Source organism: Stegostoma tigrinum, chromosome 34 (assembly GCF_030684315.1).
Source record: "Stegostoma tigrinum isolate sSteTig4 chromosome 34, sSteTig4.hap1, whole genome shotgun sequence".
Lineage (NCBI taxonomy): Eukaryota > Metazoa > Chordata > Chondrichthyes > Orectolobiformes > Stegostomatidae > Stegostoma > Stegostoma tigrinum.
The window spans coordinates 9,607,185-9,616,064 of record NC_081387.1 but is presented as its reverse complement, the minus strand read 5'-3'; positions in this window follow the sequence as shown (position 1 = coordinate 9,616,064).

The window sequence follows — 8,880 nt, the reverse complement described above, 5'->3', positions numbered from 1 at the left end:
AGGATTTGAAACTGGTGACACGTGCTGGCCTGTTGTTCACCTCTCTGTAAATAGTTACAGTTTGATTCTGTTAGTGCACTTCAGTCGGGAATTATGATTAATATGGTTCATATTTAGGATCTACTGCCAAATTTTTCAAACAGCAGAAGATAGATTCTCCGTCACTATAAATTATGTCCATACAGTGTGACAAAACTGTAGAATGGATAAGTTAGTTTTGTTGACCATTCAGACAGAAAAGAATCACCTAATTCCAGTTTGTGAACCAAACTCAGTGCAGGCCCACACTGGCTGATGTTGCTGGTAACACATAATTACTGCTGCCTTGTGTTTCACGTAATTAATGAATCACTTTCAGAACAATTCCATGGTGACATGCGCAATGTTCCAACTTCCCTCAACGAAAGAATTTTTTCCTGATTAACCTGCTCATTGATGCTTTCATACATACCTGAAGTGGGTAGAACTTGAACGCTCCTCGTTCAAAGACAGGGACATTACTGCTGCATCACACAGGGACCCCCTTCGCACACTCCATCACATCTCCCACCCCAAAATTCACTGAATTACTGTGTTGTTGACTGATTCACAGTACATAATATTGTGTCAATTACAGTGACTTAATATATTTGGAAACTTATGAGTTACGGAAAGATTTAGTTTGAGTTGCGGTCATGAAATTAAAACCATAAACGTAATTCAAAACATTTCACTGGACAGGACATTTCAACAATATATTATCTAAATCAGTGAGTAACAGTAATAGTAACAAAGTGAAATCAGAGAGCAGTTCACATGCAGGCTTCCAAGACTTTCAAACGTTAGTCGCTTACCAGGAACACCAACAATGGCAAGAATTATGCAGTATATATTCCTGATGCGGAGAAATGATTCCATATCATTGTGTGCTAGTTAAGCTGCTCCAATAAGCTGCAGTTACTCTCTCTGACTGAGACTCTGAAATCAGACAGGTTTACAGCCTTTCGTTTATACCTGTGGGATCTCCACGGGGACATTGACATTACAGCATGTTTCAACATAGTTTTCTTATTTTTTTTAATTCTGCAAAGGAAACAACACTTACCAGTGTACTCAAGCGGTGTTAATTCCATGGTTGGAATATATACAATGCTTAGATTGAATTAGAAAACAGTAAAGATTGAACAATTTTACATGCACTAGGTATGTATTGAGAATTAGGAGAAACTTCCTGCCAGCAATGATGTTGAACATTCAAGCAACACAGGATCCGTCTTTAGATCATCATATTGTGTCAGTGATCATTTTATTCTGCTGTGGTCATTTAATAATTCAACATCAAATTCGACTGGCCTACTTAGGGATGTAATCCGACATTCTGGGCTGTGATGTTAAGTTGAATTACACTAGTAGGGGATTTTTAACTATGATATTCTATCTACAATTTCTCCAATTAATACTATGGTCAAGCCAGTAGCTAATGCATTTTTGCAAGCCAACACACTCCTTACAGGGTGCTTTCCTTAAAACAAAACTTGTGGAAGTTAAGTATCATCAGCAAGGCTAGGATATCCACAGATCCTGAACTGTCTTTGAGAAGGGAGACTTGGGATTAAATCAGTTGGAGCTCAGGTCTTTCAATATTGTTGAAGAGGTCCTATAGAGTGAAGTGATTTGCTTCATATCATGAGTGTCATAGAAGCTGATGGGAACACTCAAACACGGTAAAAAGATTACGGTCCGGAAGATCCTTTCAGTATTGTCCACGTATGTATATCTTTTGGACTAATGATTGACGAAGTTCGCACACAGATGTGAACAGTTCAATCACCTCACAGAAAGTTAGATCATACATTGACCTAACTTCTCCCTGAGAAACTATGCCTCCTAACTCCACGGTATTTAACTACGGTCGAATAATGTTGCTCCTTTGATTCATCGAAATTATGTAGAGCAGATAGAAGCCATTTGGCCCATCAAATCTACATTAATCCTTCAAAGAGCACCTCCCACGCAGTAACCCTGAATTCACCGTGGCTAACCCACCTAGCCTGCGCATTCCTGGATACCACAGGGCAATTTAGCATGGTCAATCCAGCTAACGTGCGCCTATTTTGGCTGTGGTGGAAACCAGAACAGCTGGAGGAAACAAATGCAGACAGCAGGAAAACACGTCAACTCCACGAAGACAGTCGTTCAAGGGCTGGAATTGAACCTTGGCCTCTGGCGCAGCGAGGCGGCAGTGCTAACCATTAAGCCACTGTGTCACCCTTCCATTGCTCGATTTTCAAATTTCAATATTTTAATTACTGTGGATGGCACTTCTGACGCAATCTGGAAAAGTTTCGATGTGGGAGCCACAAGAGCAAAGATACCGAAGTCAGACAGACAATTATTTATATTGAATTTCAAGATGGTTGACATTTGCGAAGAAGCTACTTTTAGGTTAAAAAAAAGCGCGAGCGAAAAATAACAGGAAGTGTGTAGATGCATGATAGCTGAGATAGCTCGCTGAAACATGGGGTCAAAAAGAACACTGACATTGAGTGTTGATTTCATCGATTTGTGATGACAACGTTTTGTTCTCAATCTGAAATATCAAGGCATCCTTTCCTGAGCCTTCCTCCGCCTTCCTTATATCCTGTCACCGATCTGACGGAGGTAACTGTCAGGCAACGACACCACGTGACAAGGTTTTTTTTCTCTGATTTCTGACAACTAGTGAATTCAATTTATTTCTCAGGGTGAATAATTTGCACATTGCCAATCACCGTTTTTAACACTCAGATCTGTTAACTTCAGGTGGACATGACGTCTGGATCGTCACCAGCGACTATCTCCTAATGCAAGGTCAGCTTTTTCGTCTCTGCTCTGCTGAACATCACTCTCCTGTTGTTTCTCAGCACTAACACAGATAAAGGGCGGTGGCTCACATTTGGCATCTTCCAACGTGGAATTTCTGTATTGTAACCTGACACATATGGGACTGACGTTTCTTATGATTGTATATGCATATTTCTAGACAGAGATGGAAAGCAGTTCTTGCCCTGGGGCCACCTTGTACAATGTCAAACAGGTCTTATGAAATATTTTTCTGCTCACTCAAGAAAGCATCCCTTCATGGCGTTCCCATGACGTTCAAGTTGCAAATATCACTTTTACAATCTACATCCACACCATCAATGGAGTTTGTGAGTAGTTGGTGCTCAACACTGATCTTTGCGACACCCTACCAGCCACAATTTAAGAATGACTAATTTATACTTATATTCCACTTTTCGTGAACAAGTGGTCAATCTACATCAGTATATTGCTCACTATTCCACAACAATATCAAAATCTTTAAAAAATTCAAATATACCTCAACTATTAAAGTTCCCTCGCCTATTCTACTAGTTACGTCCAGAAATAAAAAAAATCTCGAGCGAAACACGATTCCTCTCTCATAAATCCAAATTGACTGTGGGCAATCTGCCCGTAATTTTCCAAGTGTCCCCTGGTCACATCAGTTCTAATGAATTGTACTCTTTTGCCTATGACTGATGGCAGACGAATACACATATAGCTTACCATCTTCTCCCTCTCTTCTGTCTTAAGTAATGTAGTTAAAATTTCAAACTTCAAATGTCTGGGAGGGTGATTGAGACGGGGAAAGTCTTAACATTCTAAAAGTCCTTCGCTGGAATTGAAATGTCACAATATTCAAGGCTCTATGCCAAGTGCTTGAAAGTGGGACAAGTTAGATAAAGAAGAGATTTTTTGCTCGTGCATTTTTGAGTAATCCAAAGTCCTTTTCTGAATGATGATTCCACGATTCTATGATATCCACAAGAATCATTTTAGAATCCATGCAGAAAACGTAAAAACTGCCGATGCTGGAGTCAGAGATAACATAGTGTGGAGCTGGAGGAACGCAGCAGGCCAGGCAGCATCAGAGGAACAGGAAAGTTGACGTTTCGGGTCGGGTCGGATGCTACCTGGACTGCTGCGTTCCTCCAGCTCCAAACTGTTATTTTAGAATTCACGTTTGTTTGGAAAACGACGATTGATGCACTTATTACTTACACAGCCACATTTGAACACTCACTTTGATGTGTATAATTTGGTCCAAAGATTTTAGCAATCAGCAGTTAATTAGTGAGATCGTCCCTCTTTTTTAAAACACATATTAACATCGCTCTGTTTCTCAATATCACTCGTCCCATGATTCTCCAATATTTGTGGGAGTAATTGTGGAAATTCCTCTATGCATGCAGACAAAAAAACAATTGTCTAGTTTCTTTAACATTCTCGTGTTTCGCATGAAAAATAAATTCCTTTCTCTACCTGTGACGTACGCACATTAATTTTCATTTATGATTTCATTTTCACATAGCTGTAGATGTTTTGTATTTTTTGTAAGTGTCTGAATTTTTATTATCGATTTGATTTTACATTATTTAATCATCATCGAGCTTTATTGAACTCTAAAACACTCGAAATCTTCAGCAATGCGACTTTCTCCAAAACTTTATTAGCCTATTCTTTTGATCTAAATCAATCTCTAACTTATCATTGAATAATATATGCTACTGCGTTTCATACAGAATGTAGAATTATAATCTGTTATGAAGCAACCCGACTTCTAGTGGATCTACAATTCTAAAATAATAGCTTTGCATGTATTCCAGTGTTGATTGGGTTTTCTCTACCTCTCTCTATCTTGAAAGCATCCATCATTATTTTACTAATGCTACTGTATGCACATTTTGTTTTCTGATTTATAATGTGTCCTACTTATCAACTTTTGTCTTCCAATGCTTGCAGCACCATGACGTTTATTAGACCCAACAGATCCATACCTGTTTTTCTGACCTACTTTGCTATCTTGCAGATGCACTGGTCTCAGATTTCGTTAACAGCGTTAATGCCCTCCTTTTCATTCTTTCATTTTCTTCTAGAATGTCAAAAATCTTTAATAATCAGTTTCTAGTTGTGATCATCATGCAGATATGCCTTTCCAAGGGCGATTAGATCATACCTGTTTTCGCCGATTTATGCCGACAATTAATCTCGCCTATTCTGATACACTGTTTTCAGATAGAATGCCGTTAATTTTTTTCGCGCTTTCGTAATCTCCCGTGTTAACCCTTACTGTCTAAATTGGTATGCACAATTAATAGTAAGTTTGTACTCTACAAATCGATGTGACAGCCATATTATCAAATGTCCTACTGCTACTTTGCTCTCTTACTGTGTTCTCTCCAGATAGAATATCACCCCTCCCTTGAATGAACTCCCTCGCTTGATTTCCCAGAATGTTGGTTTCAATATGGTTCCCGTGAAGACCGTCCAATAGTATACTTCACAAGATATAGATTTCCCTATGCATTTCTTCAATATCGGTATTAGACACAAGTATTTGACTATCTAAACTTGTTTTAGCATGTATGAATTCCCACAAAGCTTGCTTAAGGATACCTTTGAAGCCCACCTTATGAATTTAGCACCTAACCGCTCATGGCTCCTGTGGGGAACTTCTTTCTCAGTCAGAACTGCGTGAAGTATTATGACAATATATGATTCAGGCAGGCAGTTTGTAAAATGTTTCAGCTCTCCCTGAGTCACGAATATACGTGATCTGTCGTGCCGTATTTAAAGAGATCAATTGTTCCATTGTTAAACTTGAATTGCCCATCATCAAGGTAAGACTTTACTTTTCCCTCATCTGCTGGTTGTTGGAGGGTCAGTGCAGTGCTTTGCTCCTCCTGATAGATCTGGGAGATCAAGGAGCAATCGAATATGCCCTGTGGCTATGTCTGCATAAAGTGTCCAGCTGCACCTTCTGACCTGCCTGTTTTAGGTAAGCGTTATTAAGCTGGACAGTTTTCGAAAGAGATTTGTCCTGATATTGCCGGAAATGCTGGTGTTTGACAAACATTTATGAACATCTGGCCACTTTGAATGGGAATCTACAATGATCAAGAACATAAAACCCATGAAAGGACTAACATACTCGATCGACATGTAAACGAGTTCAGAGTTTACTCGACCATTCCACTGAATGGCTGAGACTGCTGGTGTTAATTTCTCTCCTTGTTGGCACTCTGGGCACTGGCCCACTAATGTGACTATGTTGCCGTTCCACCTTGACCACCAGACATACGTTCTTGCCAACGTCTTCATTTTGGAAACCTCTGAATAACCCAGCACCATCTGACAGCAACCTTTGTCGGGAAAATCACTTTTGCTCCGCAAAACACTATGCCATCCTCTGCGATGGTATGGTCTCATGTGGTCCAGAAAGGCTTCAGTTATGGTTGTGATGACGCTTTTGTTTCCCCCATTACCGCCTGTTTTAGTTTTGCTGGGGCGGGAACTTTCTGTTTCCACCTATTGGCAGACCCAGCCTCGGCCCAGGCTTGCATGCAAGACCTCTGTGGGATAGATTGGATATTTAACCAGCTGTGAGAAACAGTTTACCATTTGCTTAAAATCCCCACCAAAGGCCAACCGAGCTGTGAGGCTTCACAGTCAAAATGTCCAGTGCTGCCCATTCCACAAACTGTACTGATTTGACGATTCCTTCAGTTTCCAGCTCCAAACTCTGCCTCTACTTCTGCCCAGTAAGGCAAATTGCACGAGATGAGCATTGCAGAAATGCGGAATTGTGCCCTGCTCCAAATGCAAGTTGGCCTCAGTCCATTCATCTTCCTGAATATTTAAAACCTTCTGGCTATTTAATTAAGACTTCATTTCCGTGGGTATTATGAAAAAAAAATGCTGAGACAATCAAGATAGTCTTTCTTAATCAATTCTGCCCTAACAATCTCGTGTCTGAGCATTTTACTGCAATCAGTGGTACCTGCATGAATTGCTTCTCACAGGAGACTGGAAGAGAGGTATTACTCTCATTCTATAATACTTCACGAGCATAGGCTCTCTGTCTGGCCGACGTCTTGCACAAAGTAAGGGTTGGAGACTAGAGTGAATCTTGTTAAAAATTAGTTCTGAAACCACTGAAACAGTTGTGCTGATATTGACTTTGAAGATAACTGAGTGACCATTTAACCAGATATTTATTTTAATTGGTTCTGATTTGGATTTGGTAAGCAATTGTTCTAAACCACATGTAGGTGGGCATTTTAGGATGTGCACATTCCTTGATACCAACCTATGAGCTCTTTTAGTCAAGTGGGATCTCGCAGGCTTCCTTTGATGTCTCGATTCTGCGTACCAACGGCAAATGCAATAGTTTGCCGCCCCGATTATGAAGAACATCTCAGCTATTTTGCTGAGGCTCAGCTTTGTGTTGGAGTTTTGCTGTGGGGCGACAGAGGGTCCACCTGCGTAAGATACACACTGCGGGAGGCTCTACAATTGTCTGCACTCACGTGGTAACGTCCCCCCCCCTCCCCCTACCCCCGCCACCCCTCAGCTCAGTTTTACGGGTAATACTTGTATCAGAGATAATAGGAACTGCAGATGCTGGAGAATCCAAGATAACAAAGTGTGGAGCTGGATGAACACAGCAGGCCAAGCAGCATCTCAGGAGCACAAAAGCTGACGTTTTGGGCCTAGACCCTTCATCAGAGAGGGCGATGGGGAGAGGATTCTTGAATAAATAGGGAGAGAGGGAGAGGCGGACTGAAGATGGAGAGAAAAGAAGATAGATGGAGAGGAGAGTATAGGTGGGGAGGTAGGGCGGGGGATAGGTCAGTCCAGGGAAGACGGACAAGTCAAGGAGGTGGGATGAGGTTAGTAGGTAGGAAATGGAGGTGTGCCTTGAGATGGGAGGAAGGGATGGGTGAGAGGAAAAACAGGTTAGGGAGGCAGAGACAGGCTGGGCTGGTTGTGTGATGCAGTGGGGGGAGGGGACGAACTGGGCTGGTTGTGGGATGCGGTGGGGGAAGGGGAGATTTTGAAGCTGGTGAAGTCCACATTGATACAATTGGGCTGCAGGGTTACCAAGTGGAATATGAGTAGCTGTTCCTGCAACCTTCGGGTGGCATCCTTGTGGCACTGCAGGAGGCCCATGATGGACATGTCATCTGAAGAATGGGAGGGGGAGTTAAAATGGTTCGCGACTGGGAGGTGCAGTTGTTTATTGCAAACCGAGCGGAGGTGTTCTGCAAAGCAGTCCCCAAGCCTCCGCTTGGTTTCCCCAATGTAGAGGAAGCCGCACCGGGTACAATGGATGCAGTATACCACATTGGCAGATGTGCAGATGAACCTCTGCTTAATATGGAAAGTCATCTTGGGGCCTGGGATGGGGGTGAGGGAGGAGGTGTGGGGGAAAGTGTAGCACTTCCTGCGGTTGCAGGGAAAGGTGCCAGGTGAAGTGGGGTTGGAGGGCAGTGTGGAGCGAACAAGGGAGCCCACCCTCCTGTAAAAATTCCATCTCCTATTCCCAATTCCTCCGCCTCTGCCGCATCTGCTCCCAGGATGAGGCATTCCACTCCCGCACATCCCAGATGTCCAAGTTCTTTCAAGGACCACAACATTCCCCCCGCAGTGGTCGAGAACGCCCTTGACCGCATCTCCCGCAACACATCCCTCACACCCCACCCCCGCCACAACCACCCAAAGAGGATCCCCCTCGTTCCTCACACACCACTCCACCAACCTCCAGATGCAACGCATCATCCTCCGACACATCCGCCATCTACAATCCGACCCCACCACCCAAGACATTTTTCCATCCCCACCCTTGTCTGCCTTCCGGAGAGACCACTCTCTCCATGGCTTCCTTGTTCGCTCCACACTCCCCTCCAACCCCACCATACCCAGCACATCCCCCTGCCACCGCAGGAAGTGCTACTCTTGCCCCCACACCTCCTCCCTCACTCCCATCCCAAGCCCCAAGATGACTTTCCATATTAAGCAGAGGTTCACCTGCACATCTGCCAATATGGTATACCA